Source organism: Mercenaria mercenaria, chromosome 5, assembly GCF_021730395.1.
Source record: "Mercenaria mercenaria strain notata chromosome 5, MADL_Memer_1, whole genome shotgun sequence".
NCBI lineage: Eukaryota > Metazoa > Mollusca > Bivalvia > Venerida > Veneridae > Mercenaria > Mercenaria mercenaria.
The window spans coordinates 38982459-38998541 of record NC_069365.1 but is presented as its reverse complement, the minus strand read 5'-3'; positions in this window follow the sequence as shown (position 1 = coordinate 38998541).

Genomic DNA, 16083 nt, shown 5'->3' with positions numbered 1-16083 from the left:
TGCTTGACTTTTCCCAGTGCTTGACTCTGAATAAGAGCTTTGCCAGTAAGAACTTTATAAAACCTTAACCAAAAAATTCTATGTTAAAAAGGGGCATAACTGTGTCAAAATTTAAACAAAGTTATGATGATTAATTCTCCTGGTGTAGACTTTGATTGTAAATAACTATTTTAAGTTTCAAGTCAAAAGCTTTGATAGTAACAGATATTTGAACTTATTAAAAACTTTAACCAAAAAATTCTAATTTCACTACAAATGTGTCACAGACAACATGAGAAAGGTCACAGGCATAAGTTATTTATAGTAAAAACTAAGGGAAGTTAATTGTAAAAAAAAAAAAAAAAAATCCACACAAAAATCCTTACTAGGTAGAGATAGGTCAAAATACTTCTCAAAATTGGATGTAACATGGATGTTTTACTACAGAAAAGTGGTCTTGATTTTTCCCTATGACCAGTAATAAAAAAGTTACAATATAAGCTATTTATAGTAACAACAAAGGGAAGTAATTCTAAACTAGGGACCTGGTTCTTGTGCATGACATTCTGTCTCATGATAGTGTACAATTGAGCCAACTTACATCAAAATCCCTCCATGCATGAAGAAGAAATGCTCAGGACAAAGTCATTCTTGTATGTGACCTTTGGCCTCTAAGTTTGACCTTGACCTTAGATCTAGGGACCTGGTTTTGCGCATGACACATCGTCTATCCATGCTTATCATTTCTGTCAAATTATTTTGAAATCGGACCATGCATGTCAAAGTTATTGACCGGAAATGAACTTCACCCTTTGAGGACAAAGTCATTCTTGTATGTGACCTTTGGCCTCTTAAGTGTGACCTTGACCTTTGAGCTAGGGATCTGGTTTTGCACAAAACACATCATCTATCCATGCTTATTATTTGTGTCAAATTATTTTAAAATCGGACCATGCATGCATCAACCTTTCCCGAACACACAAACACGGGGGCATAAGAAGGGGCATAACTCTGTCAAAATACAAATCAGAGTTATTGGGATTGTTTCTCCTGGTGTAGATTTTGATAGTAAATAGCTTTAAGTTTCATGTCAAAAGCTTTTATAGTAACAGAGATATTTGACTTTATCAAAAACTTTAACCAAAAAATTCTAAGTTAAAAAGGGGCATAAATCTGTCAAAATTCAAATCAGAGTTCAGGGGAAGGTTTCTCCTGGTGTAGACTTTTACTTACCTTTCTCAAAAGTATTCTACTGCAATTTTTTAATTAAGATATTTACCTTTCTCAAAAATATTATACTGCAATTTTTTTATTTCAAGCCAATTAATTTATTTTTCAATATTGAACAATTCATGATTTACTGACTGATATCCAACCACTACCAAAAATACTGTAACAGTAACAGTTATTTAAATCTTTCAAAAACAAATTTTATGTAGTTTTCTTTGACTTAATTTTAACTCCATTTTATTATCAACTTACTGCATGATGTAATAAAGGTATCAAACTATCAAACTACGTCACATGCATGAAAATAGGTCACTCCACTCCAGTTGTCAATAAAGCACTAACTGCTTCCAAAATGGAGGAAGGAAGTGTTTTTAAGGAAACTACAGGTAGCATTAAGAGACTTCATCTTAGCATCTGTAGCGGTATAACTCTTTGCAAGTCTGGACAGCAATAGTATGGCAGCAACAACACTACAGCATTTGTAAAAGTAATCATTTACATCTCAAGAATATTTGAATGTTAGCTCTAGTATCTTTAATACACAATATATGTAAAACAGGTGGAGAACACTGGTAAAGGGGCACCATAATGAATAAAAAAAAAAAGTATCTAGAAAGTTTTCATCTAGAAAGTATCCATCAGATTCACCTTATTTTGCATGAACATTGTGTCTTCTTGTAACACCAGAAGCACTTGGGCAGCATTTTATATTGAAACTAAATTCAAAATCATCTTTCATATTTTCTATATAATTTACCACCAAAGTTTTGTGAAAAAAATCTCTCAAAATTTTAAAGCTTACACAGGATCTATCTTTTATGAATGACAGATAGACAAACAGACAGAAGAACAGACAAAATGACATACAAAATAACGATGTTAACAAAAGAAGGATCTGCCAAATAAATCTGTTGACATAAATGAAATTTCAGATCAGTATCTTCATTAGTTACGGAGATATACCCATTTTAATTTGAAATAAAGGGAGGTAATTTGACATAAAATCAGTCTCTAGTTATCTACCCTCATTGACTCAGTCCAACTAATGACAATAATGAAATTTCAAATAAGTCCTATAAGTACTTACTGATATAAATCCATTTTGATTACAATCAGGGGAGGTAATCAGATATAAAATAACTCTGGAACCTACGAATGGATCTGATTTGTCATGGAATCCAAGATTTATTGTTGCTGAAGATATTTTGGAAGTTTGTATCAAATAAAACCATAAATGAAGTTTCTATATGGCTGCAAAAGCCAAAACAGCCCATTTTGGACCTTTAAGGGGCCATAACTCTGGAATCCATATAGGAATCTGGCCAGTTCAACAAAGGAACCAAGATCTTGTGGTGATACAAGTTTTGTGCAAGTTTGGTTAAAATCAAATCATAAATGAAGCTGCTTTTGTGCAGACAAGGTCAAAATAGCTAATTTTGGCCCTTTCAGGGGCCATAACTCTGGAATCCATTAGGGGATCTGGCCGGTTCAAGAAAGGAACCGAGATCTTATGGTGACACAAGTTTTGTGCAAGTTTGATTAAATTCAAATCATAAATGAAGCTGCTATTGTGCAGACAAGGTCAAAATAGCTAATTCTGGCCCTTTCAGGGGCCATCACTCTGGAACCCATAAAGGAATCTGGCCAGTTCAAGAAAGGAACCGAGACCTTATGGTGATACAAGTTGTGTGCCAGTTTGGTAAAAATCAAATTATAAATAAAGCTGCTATTGTGCAGACAAGGTCAAAATAGCTAATTTTGGCCCTTTCAGGGGCCATAACTCTGGAACCTGTAATGGGATCTGGCAAGTTCAAGCAAGGAACCGAGATCTTATGGTGATACAAGTTGTGTGCAAGTTTGGTTTAAAAAAAAATCATAAACGAAACCACTATCGTGCAGACACGAAATTGTTGACGCACAGATGGATGCACAGACGACGGACGAAGGGTGATCACAAAAGCTCACCTTGTCACTATGTGACAGGTGATCTAAAAAGGATGTTCATTTTATCAAATAAAACACAGTTTATATTGGATCTGACCTAAGATGTGTATTATTGCATGTAAGAAGATGCATAGATTTTACTAAATGAAATTGTAAGCACTTTAGTGCAAAAAGGGAAGTAACTTTGGTAAAATCAAAATAAGAATTATGGTACCTTAGACATGCACTTACCTTGTGATCCTTACAATCTGTTTTGAAGTTCAATTCAATACATTAATTAGTTTCATAGAATTTTCAAGAAATCATCAATTTTGCTGTATCTTCTAAGCAAACAGGGGGAATAATTTTGTCAAATAAAACACACAGTTATGGAAATTGATATATGTTAACCAAGAATATGTTTTAAAAGTTTAGTACATAAACTTACATTATGATCACAAATGTTTGTGTGAAATTTCAATCAAAAGCATAAAAAGGTTTAAGAAATAATGAAAGAAATGTCAATTTTGGGAAATCTTACAAATGAAAAGAGCATATATTTTGTCAAAACAACAAAAGTCAGAGTTATCGGACCTAATGTGTGAAGTTGTCTTATAATCCTACAAGTATGTTGTAGGTGTCAACTTAATATCTGAACCAGATCTGTAGAAGGGTCAGGACTGGAACAGACGGTATATAGTCTCCCCGAAGGAATTTATCTGATGCAAGTCCAGACCTGCTGCAAATTGCACAGAAGTTTCAGCAAAAGCTGTTGTACTGTACTAATACCCTTTGCCAATCAATGGCACTCTATCTGGTATTACAGACATGTGTTGCTTACAAAGTAGAAGAAATAGCAAGACAACTAATTTCATTTATTTTTACAGCTCAATACACATACCATACAATTTGTGATTGGGGAAATCTTATTACCAGTAAATGACATTTTATGTCATTCCAGACTTTGAAAGATTACTTTCTGGAGTTTTTGTTGTTTAGTTCAGACAAACACTTGAAAAATTTAAGATACTCTGAAATCATCTTTCAATGTGTGGTTTCCCCATAGATGGCTATTTTTTGACTGAAGACAATACATGGGTGTTTTATTTACTCATCAACTTTTCCTTTTTGAGCACTCGTACAACCCTTAAATTCATAAAAATTAGTCCCAAATGATGATAATAATTTACAGTTCATGTCTATCCTTCGGAAAAGCATTATTTCCAGTCTTATGTTGATAATTAATTCAAAATTTCAAGGTATTTTAAATTTTAAAGTTGAAATTTTGAGTTTTGATATACATTACCATAGATACCCATGTATAATGCGCATCCCCGATTTGCGCCTAAAGTCCTGGGGAAAAAAAAAATTTTGGTCAATTTTGAGGTAGATTGAAAACAAAAGAATGATTTACATCAACACCGGTAATAAATTACCTCCGCAGGGGAGAGTGGAATCAGTCTCACTGTACTATAAATTTTTAGTTTTCTTTAATTTTCTTGAAAATAAAACCAAGAAGATATTGCTATTTTTTAAAATTTAAATATTTTTTATGAATATTAAATAGAAAGCAATTGTTTTCAATATCTTGGAATGGCATCTTTTAAAATGACATCAACTTCTCAATTCAAACTGATATCAAAAGGTGTGATCATCCTTTGTCAGATCTGTAAAACTTCATAGATCAAATGGCCTCTAATTATCAGTAATTTAAGCGTGAGGCCTTGTGTCAGTTTTGTTGTTCACACTTTGATCTGGTTAAAGATAATGGCCGATCTTTTATTAGTATTATAATACTTACGATTTTGATATTTCTTTCTTCAAAATACAATTGAATTTATATAAAATTAATTTTGTTTAAGGAAAAATAAAGTACTATTATCTAATACCTTATACCAGCAGTGGTCCTGTGTCTTATAAAGATAATACGGAACGTAACGGCAACCATAGTTGTTAGCCTAGACAATTAGCGTGGAGAGTAGTTTCCCTTTACCAAAATGGCGAAAATCATAAACAAACTTGTTTTGAAGCTGGAAAACTGTCTATACTTGTGTATAATGCGCACCTACGATTTGGGGGTGGTCTCAGCAGTAAAAAAACTGAGCATTATACACAAGTATGTACAGTATTTGAAATTCATGAATTTTTAAATTACTAAAGTAGCTGTCACACCTTGCCAGATAGCTTGCATTCTAGCCGTCCTGTGACTAGCCTGCGTTCTAGCCGGCCGATGGCTGGACATCTAGCCTATCCTCAACAAGTTCTCTAGGCGTCAAGTGATCAATTTCTTAAAGAAAAGTGTAATAAATTCATATTTTGTTTGCCTAAGATAGCAATATTTTACCTATACACAACTACTATAGGCAGCTAAATTCATACCTAAAACTCAATAGTTTGTTTTTATTTACTGTTTCTTTAAAGTTAAAAATGAAATTTTTATAAATTTAATATGGCAAAGGTATTAAATTGTTAAAGTAAATTATCAAACACGTTTTAAAGTGAAAGGTGTTAATATATTATTGATACTGTATTAAATATTTATACAAACAATTAGTGTGACAGACTACATGCTTTTTGAATAATATGAATAATGTAGATCTTGCATGAAACAACAATATTTTGCAGAAAATTCTAATTTCCATGATCATGTTTATGGCATATCATAATCATGCTAAAAGGGCATTTTCTAATATTTCTCATTTTTTACTGACTGTATCAAATTTTCTATCTTTACATTAACTGAAACTTTTTTTAGACATTGGAATGTTTTTGGAACATTGACAGTAACTTCATAAGCAGCTCCATTTTAACACAAATAGTTATCAGATGTATGTAAGCAGCTTATTATCTAAAGTATGACACAGTAATTAATATAACAAGAGCTGTCCGTAAGACAGCCAAGCTCGACTATTCGAAATATTGTCCCAGAAGCAGGAAAATATTACTCAAAAAGGTTAAATATCAAAAGAGTTTTAAGTTCAAAAGGGGGAATAATTTGACCAAAATGCATATCAGTTATGGGACTTGCTGCTATCAACTAGTTTTATGAAGTTTTGATTCAATATCTGCATTAGTTTTGGAGATAGAAACTTGCATGTAAAACTTTAACCAGAGTTTTCGAAGTCCAAAAGGGGGATAATTTGCCCAAAATACATGCCAGAGTTATGGGACTTGATCCAGTGAGGTTAGTAATTGATCTAGAAAAAGAAAAAGTAAGTTTCAAATCTATATGCCTTTTAGAAATAGCTGTATGTACTTGCACGCAAAACTTTAACCAGAATTTGCTAAGTCCAAAAGGGGGCATAATTTGGCCAAAATGAAGGTCAGAGTTATGGGACTTGCTGCTATCAACTAGTTTTATAACCCGGAAGACACACGTGAAGTTTCAAATCAATATCTGCATTAGTTTTGGAGATAGTAACTTGCATGTAAAACTTTAACCAAAATTTTCTAAGTCCAAAAGGGGGCATAATTTGCTCAAAATACATGTCAGAGTTATGGGACTTGACCCAGAGAGGTTGGTAATTGACCTAGAAAAAGAAAAAATAAGTTTCAAAGCTATATGCCTTTAATTGATGGCTGAATGTACTTGCATGCAAAAACTTAACCAAGGTGTGACGCCGACGCCGACGCCGACGCCAGGGTGAGTAGAATAGCTAGACTATTCTTCGAATAGTCGAGCTAAAAATGCATTATTCTTAAATATGTTAGTTTCTGGATATAATGCCTCTAGAGGACAGGCTAGGCATCAGGTAACCGGACAGCTAGAACGCAGGCTAGGCATCAGGTAACCAGACAGCTAGAACGCAGGCTAGGCATCAGGTAACCGGACAGCTAGAACCCAGGCTAGGCATCAGGTAACCGGACAGCTAGAACGCAGGCTAGGCATCAGGTAACCGGACAGCTAGAACGCAGGCTAGGCATCAGGTAACCGGACAGCTAGAACGCAGGCTACGCATCTGGTAACCAGACAGCTAGAACGCAGGCTAGGCATCAGGTAACCGGACAGCTAGAACGCAGGCTAGGCATCAGGTAACCGGACAGCTAGAACGCAGGCTAGGTATCTGGTAACCGGACAGCTAGAACGCAGGCTAGGCATCTGGTAACCGGACAGCTAGAACGCAGGCTAGGCGTCAGGTAACCGGACAGCTAGAACGCAGGCTAGGCATCAGGTAACCGGACAGCTAGAACGCAGGCTAGGCATCAGGTAACCGGACAGCTAGAACGCAGGCTAGGCATCAGGTAACCAGACAGCTAGAACGCAGGCTAGGCATCTGGTAACCAGACAGCTATAACGCAGGCTAGGCATCAGGGAACCGGACGGCTAGGCACTTCCATTTATTCCTCAGATGTATGGCCTCTTTTTTGGTCCAGCAGACCACTGTTTCACATCCATTATTTATCACTTTCCATACGTTCCTTGTTAGTAATCGTCAGCTGAACATGCAGTCAGTGTCTGGAACACCTACGGTTGACTCGTTCCATGTCAGGTAGATGTACGGCTGCAAATCAGGTTCACCGTACATCAATGGATGCAAACTGGACAAGAACAGGGTAAAAAAAACACACAAGTTCTGAAAAAACACATACCAGCGTAAAGCTACCATACATTCAGTAGATGCCATTGTCTGTTTGTCTGGTGGAGTACGTTCCAAGTTTTCTGCCCAATTGAACGGATACTGCCGTTAAAGTACCGTAGATACCCATGTATAATGCGCAGTTTTTTGACCCCCGGGACCACCCCCGAATCGTGGGTGCGCATAATACACAGGTATAGACAATTCAAAACAAGTTTGTTACCGATGTTCGCCATTTTGGTAAAGGGAAACTACTCCCCGCGCTTACTGTCTCCGCTAAAATCTAAGATTGCCGTTACGTTCCGTAAAAGATCGAATTGTTTATTTTTCTTTCAAACAAAATTAATTTCATATAAATTTAAAAGTATTTTGACGAAAGAAATGTTTATAAATCACAAAAATTATGTTACTAATTAAAGATCGAGAATTATCTTTAACCGAGATCAAACTGTAAACAACATAATTGACACGAGGTGACTCATTGATTGCCGGTAATTACTGGCTTTATGATCATGACAAAAAGACTATCACACCTTTTGTTATCAGTTTAAATTGAGAAGCTCATGTCATTTTGAAAGATACCATTCCGAAATATTGAATCAGCTGCTATTTATTTATTCAAAATAGTGAATTAAAAAAGGTAAAACAACAAATATAACAATAATTTACTGGTTTTATTTTCGAGAAAACAAAAATCGATAGTACTGTGAGACCGATGCTGCTCTCCGCCGTGGAGATAAAATTTATTACCGGTGTCGATGTAAACTCTTAGTTTCGTTTTCCATCCACCTCAAAATTGACCAAAATTTTTTTTTTTTTTTTTTTTTCTTCCCAGGATTTTGGACTAAGATCGGGGGTGCGCATTATACATGGGTGCGCATTATACACGGGTATCTACGGTAGTGCATTTGCTGACAAAGAAATGGATGAGAAACACACAAGGATGGCGAGACGAACAGATTGAAAGCTTTGTTCTCTGTCCGATGTCCGTTAACACAATCCAGTAAGGTATGACAGATACTAAAGTCAAAACTTTGAGATTTCGAGTTTTTAAGTCAAAATCTCGAGATACATAGTTAAAAGTTCGAGACTGTATATTAAAAATTTTAACCCTTTCCCACATCGGTACGTTTATCACCGTATCTATCTATTACCAAACAGAAACGTATTGACCCGTGTCTATCGATTACCCGATAGAAACGTATAATACCGATTAACGGCCATTTGAACAGAATCGTATTATCCCGTGTCTCATAATCAATCGCTTTATTTTCGTTCTTTTCCTAAAGAAACAAATTCCGGATGTTTACTAACTCAAAATATGGGATTTCATCATCATAATTTACGTACAAGATCATGTGGTTACCATTTAAATTTATCGAGTACTTTGCAAAAAACAACACCGGGGTTTTTTCCTACATGTGCACAACGCTACGTCATGGAAAATTACTAAGAAAACTACTTGCAACTGGCCGGTTCGCGGGACTTTCCTCTTCTAAAAATAACAACCATTTAACATCTAAGTATTTTTAAATGTGTTAGGTCATGAAGGTCACGCGTGATGTATGCAGATTGTTGTGTTGTTTGTTGTTAATCAAAACAGAAGGACCGTGGCTTCCAAATATTTTATGACACCCCAAGAGTTAATTGCAGCGGAAGTCACCCATGATGTACTGACGTTTGATCATCAAAATATTACGTAATATTATCTAAAAATATTTTAATTATTAGCACAAGAATACTGTAGTCAATTACGAGTCTCGATGTCTGCGATCTTTTCGCACTTTCAGAAATTTTACGATCCGTTATTTATGTAGTATTATTCAGTTTGATGGTTGTTTTTTTATATAAACACTTACCGATTCTGATTCGGAAGATGAGTCTTACTATAAATCAAACTTTCAAACATCAAAATGAAATTGTATGTATGAATTTCAATGTGAAAGTAATCCAAAAACAGAATTTTATGCCTAAAAATATATTTCCCTTACTTTAACACTTAATATCTTCAAAACTCAAAGAGAAACTACAATAAATTTTGTATCATCGAAAAAAAGAGAATTTAAATTTCTATAAACTTTATATTGACAAAAATAATGTCAAACTTACAGAAAATATTAAAATAATGACACTTTTAACATAATTATAAGTGTGTGAAATCACAAAATAATGCCAACACCTCTGTTCAGATAAGACAGTCACGCTTATCAGCCATATACCGATTATTGATTATCACTTATCAGTGTTATGTAAAAGGGGTTACTTTGGCTTCTGTTCTGTGTGGTAAAGGGTTAAGTTACCAAGAGCTAATTTCTAGATGTAATATGAAAAAAAAATGTGCAAAATGTTTCTCCCAATCAATGGCACAAGCAGTTTCTGTCTGAAATAACAAACACAGTGTGGCTTACAGAGTAGAAAGAAATAACTTGATTTATTACAAACTGACTACTACCCAATTTGTCAATCTTGCCGACAAAATCAAGTATGGAAAAAACACCATTAAATGAAAATTTGTCATTTCATCTTGGCAATAAAGTGGTCCTGGATAAATATCTGAAGATTATGTTTTTTGCTCATTAGACATTTTTCCAAGTCATCGGAAGACATTTTCCAAGTCATCGAAATTGAGCCTTGTAGATAAACTATTTGGCAGGGCTTAAAAATTCACTCCTCTTCTCGAAAACACCAGCTTAAACCAGCTTCTGGCAAACAGAACTTGCTGCAGTGCTCGTCCTGCAGGAAGTGTGTGATTTTGACCAAAATTAGCATAAATTAAATGAAAACAAGAGCCTTGGACAAACCATCGAATATGGATTGCAAAATCTAAAATCAATCCCCTTCAAGTACCACATTATGATCCCATTAGCTATACACACGATAGTCCATGATAAGATTCTGGTATGCACCATTTTTGCCTGACTGTAAAGTAGATGCTATAATATAGAAATCTTTCTTCCTTAGTGAACTGCAGGACAAGTACAAGTTGCTGCAGGACAATCAAAAACTCAAAGGACAACTTACTTTCAAATAATTGGCAAAACCCTGTTAGAGTCAATAGACTTTCATCTCACGCTCATGCGGAGAAGTTGTCTCGAAATTGAAGAACAAAGAGAAAGTTAACTGAATGCGGCAAAAATAGTATTATACTGCTTGAAAAGCATATCACTGAAAAGCTCCATAATGCACTGGTCATGAAACAAAAATGTGATGTAAAATGGGGGAAATTTAGATGTACTTACAGCACTCATAAAATACAACTTGAAGCCAAAATGATACTAAGCCCATCTGTAGTAGCGACACTGAATATCTGCTGATCACCCTGCAGAATTTTGCAGTTACTTGCAGAGAACAACTGGTTAAATTACATTCAAGTTCAGTAAGCAATATCAACCAAAAAGTAGAAACAAACACAGGTTGTCTCCCTTTTTTGGCTAAACTTGCTGTGACAATATTTTTTTTTTTGTAGTGTCACTTTATAACAAACAGGTATCACGTCATTTTGACAAATTTTCAAAGGTACACTAAACACTTTTCACGTCATTTAACACAATATCAAATGTACATTGGGAAAATGACAGTATAATTTACATCTTATTACATTGTTTCACTGCGTAATAAAAGTAAATGACATTAATATCATGTTCAATTTTTTTCATAAAAGTTTGAACACTTTTCCTTCAATTTATTAAGGAGATTTTACTTGAAAAAAAAATCTTTGTTTTTCAACACTTTTTTAGATTAGGGCACAAGGCCCTCAATACAGAAATGAATCAACACTTAACTTAGGACACAAGGATCCTGAAGACACAAAGCCCTCAAAATAGACATGATTAACAAGAGATGTCTGTAAGACAGCGCGCTCCACTATTTGGCGATTTGACAGTAAAATTAATATTTGTCTCAATAAGAGACCTTTACTTTTAAAAGGAAGATACACCAAGGGGCATAATTCTGTCAAGAACACAAATTAGAGTTAATGGGATTGTTACCACACATGCAGATGATGATGGTAAAGATATATTTTGAGTTTCAAGTCATTATCTTATATAGTACAAAAGTTATGTCCAGAAAACAAAGTCTGTCAAAAAATTTAAGTATGAAAGGGGCAAAATTTGGTCAAAAATACAAATCAGAGTTATAGGGATTGTTACCTCACATGCAGATGTTGATGATAAAGATACATTTTAAGTTTCAAGTCTTTATCTTATATTGTACGAAAGTTATATACAGAAAGCAAAGATTGCTAAAAAACATTAAGTATGAAAGGGGCATAATTCTGTCAAAAATACAATAAGAGTTAAGGGGATTGTAACCACACATGCAGATGATGATTATAAAGAACTATTTTTAATTTCAAGTCATTATCTTTTAAAGTACCAAAGATATGTCTATAAACAAAGCTTTCGAAAAAATTTAACATGAAAATAATTCCAAGTATAACACCTTGGTGACCTTGACCTTGGGTATAATGGGCCCAGCCCCTGCACATACTTTGTTTGTATGCTGGACAATGTTTATGTGAAGTTACAGTAAGATATAAGCAATAGTAACAAAGATATGACAGAAAAACAAAGGTTGCCGAAAACTTTAACCTTAAAAATAACCCAAGTATAACACCTTTGTGACCTTGACCTTAGGTATAATGGGCCCAGCCCCTGCACATACTTTGTTTGTATGCTGGACAATGTTTATGTGAAGTTACAGTAACATATAAGCAATAGTAACAAATATATGACAGAAAAACAAAGGTTGCCGAAAAACTTTAACCTTACAAATAACCTAAGTATTAACACCTTGGTGACCTTGACCTTATGTATAATGGGCCCAGCCCCTGCACATACTTTGTTTGTATGCTGGACAATGTTTATGTGAAGTTACTGTAAGATATATGCAACAGTAACAAAGATATGACAGAAAAACAAAGGTTGCCCAAAAACTTTATCTGGTATCTTTTTTTCTTGATTTGGCCCAATTTCAAGATATATAGAAAAAAAACTCAAAAAAATTCCCCTATCCTAATGAACATATGACCAAACTTCAATTTAAAGAAGATCATTTTAGCCGAACTCTGAAGATATGAGTTTTTGTTAATTTGTAGGGCTCAACCAGTGTATTTTGTACCATGAAAATCAAGATATTTGAATGTCTAATCCTTCTTGTTAACGGGTTTCTTCAAAGGGACTGCTGGATTTTTGGTTTCAACAAAATTAACGAATACGGAGAAAATGAGACGAAAGTTAGTTTAACAAAAACAAACTCTTTGATGTTTTGAAATGAAACCAGCGTGAATTTCCCTTTATTTACATCCTGTTAGCAGTAAATTCATTAGCCCAAGGGGAAATCTGATAATCGTGGACTGTAAAATTGCGTTTTAAATTTGTTTCGTGTTTTTTTTCGGGTTTAACGTCGTTTTTTCAACAGTATTTAGTTTATGTAACGACGGGGCATTTAAACCGAACCATTTTGTCCCTGGTTTCTGTACCAGAGCAAAACTTCCCCATGTAAATCATGGTGAGGAGAATGATTTCCAGACACAATGTTTTTTATCAATCGTCACGGAGAACAACGCCTCGCCTGAGACCGAACTCACGACCCCGGGCAATCCGTAGATCTGTTGCTCTTCCTACCGAGCTAAGCGGGGGAAACTAAATTGGGGTTTGTGCTGCAGTGGAAAAGTAATGTGCTGAGCTTCTAAGGGCCCCTTTTAACATAATACTTTCACAGATTTGGTATTGATATAGGTAATATTATGGAGAAATCGAGCCCACTTCCAGAAATAAAAGCAGCAATATGGTCAATTGAGGAAGTATGCAGGTAGTTTATACTAATTTTTTTTGGGGGTCGATTGTGAAACAACTTCTACAACTTTATCAATTACTCTCGACACACCCATTCCTGATGGAAACCATCGCCACGAGGGTATGAGAGAATTTTAATGCTGAGCGCCAAGCAAGGGGCAATTGCTACCTTTTTTTCACGTCTTTGGGATAACGCGGCCCGGGATCGAACCCATGACCTCCCTCACTCGAAGCGAACGTAGGGAGTTGTAACTGTACTTGGCTCAACTCCCGTGGCAGGACTATCACCTTACATTTATACCTAGTAGACCACATAAATTTTTCCTCTCTTTATCAAAAGTTAGTTACACTTTAAACAAAGGTCTTGTGTTGTGTTAACACCAAGCACGTCAAAGGGCCAGAGAAAAAGTAATTGGCTTGAAGTATAACCTGCATCCTGCACATTTCCCCCGGAAACTTTAAAAAGTCTTGCTTAACATTACTTTGTAAAGCACAATGACATCTGTCATACTATGTGGTCATATTTTTATCTTACAATGCAGAATTAGACTAATTTAAATATTTTAGAGGCTTGTCACTTATAACTAAAAATCTGCGACATTAACATTAGCATGAAGTGGATTTCACTCTGTCAATTTAATAATCAGTTATGTCATTGACTGAATTTTTTTCATAAGCTGGTTAAGCCCTTAAAAAGGCCGACACTCCTGGGCCCTTATTCATCAGCGTTACTTAGTCTTAAGAACGGCAGACATTCAATTTGCTACAACTTTTAAATAAAAAATTCATACAAGTGAAATTTGGCTGAGATCTTTGTTGCGATAGAATACATTATGCCTTTTCATGCGAAGGTTCATTAAAATATGTGCTAGTGCAGACAAGAAAAAATAGCACTTTAATGTCTAAGTCTAAATTACAGACTTTAACGTTTGATGAAGTAACTGGAGACATTTAACCCTTACCCAGCTAAATTTCTATAATGAACTTGTCCACTTTCAATTAGACAGTACCATTACTGTTAAATGGGGGCATACCAAAATGTGAGTGAGTGAGTTGTTTTACGGCGAACGACACAAAATGGTCATATATCGCCGAGAAGAAGCCACATAGCAATCGCCACTGTAAAGCATAAACATTTATGTAAAAAATGTTAAACATATCTAAAAACATCCATGTAAAAATGTAAAGAACACTGCATATTGTAAAGCATATCCAAAATCATCCATGTAAAAATGTAAAGCATATCCAAAATCAGTTATGTAAAAATGTATATACGTATGTGTTAAAATATCACTGCAAACATAATAAATTGCAAAGATGTAAATAAAAATTTGAAATGTTAGATTTTTTTATAAATTCCGTATCTGCTTTAAAAACGAAAAATATTTCCGACTGAAACGTTTTCAAATAACTCTTTTAAAGATTGAACGTCATAATATGTACTGCGCTGTGTAGCAAAGTCCACACAGTCGATTAAAGTATGTTTAATAGTTAGCGTGTTTGACATGGTACACATTCGGTTGATCTTCTTTATTCAAAAGATAAGAATGATCAAACGGGTATGACCTATTCGACAGCGAGAAAGAACAACTTCCTCCCTGCGAACAGATCTGTTCCCTGGTGCCATTCCCCTATAGTAGTTTGATATCATGAAGTTTATTGAATGAAGCATTGTTCCATGACGATTGCCACTTTGAAAAAAAGTTATTTGTTTATATTAGGCCTAAAATCGGTATGGGGTAATTTCCAAATTAGATTGTATAATGAAAGGGATTTTTTTGCTGCAATATCAGCGTCCTCGTTCCATGAATCCCAAACATGACGGGGAATCCAACAAAAGATGAAGACTTTTTTAAAGATAGTTCATAAACCCTGAGAAGAATATTTTGGATGAATGGATCTTCCATATTTGGGTTATGAATGACTGCAAAACAAAAGCGAGTCGGAAAAGATAATAAATTTTTCTCCACTATTTTTTTTATATAAAATTTAGAGCTAAATCAATAGCTTGGCTTCGGCGAAAAAAATTTTTGGATTATTGGCAAACGTATTTTGACTGATGAAGGACTGACAGCAGCACAGCCAACCTTTGTTTTCATCTTTGAACCTCTTTTTAAATTTGAAAAATAGCCCCCTTGTAATTACTTATTCAGAATTTGGGCCTTTGAATATTTCAGGGGTTTTTTTTCAATTTTTCTAAAGGCTTTTTTCAAATCGAAAAGACTTAGGGCATGAAGGGGGTCCGGGGTGGTTATCTAAAATTTTGAATTTTTTTTTAAAAAAACCATCGAATTTCAAAGTCATTTTTCATTCAAAAAAGTTTTATGCAATCCAAAGGGTTTTTTGTTTTTTTGTTTTTTCTCATATGATCAGGTGTACTTTGGTTTTAAAAAAAAATTTATGAACAATTGGGTTTGTTGGCAGCCAACTCTTAAAGCATATTGCAATGAAAATCCCCACTGAATGGCGAACAGTGCAGGTCATGATCAGACTGCACGGATGTGCATGCTGATCATGATCTGCACTGGTCGCAAAGGCAGAACCAATCGTGTCAAGCATGAAAAGGGTAAATCCAT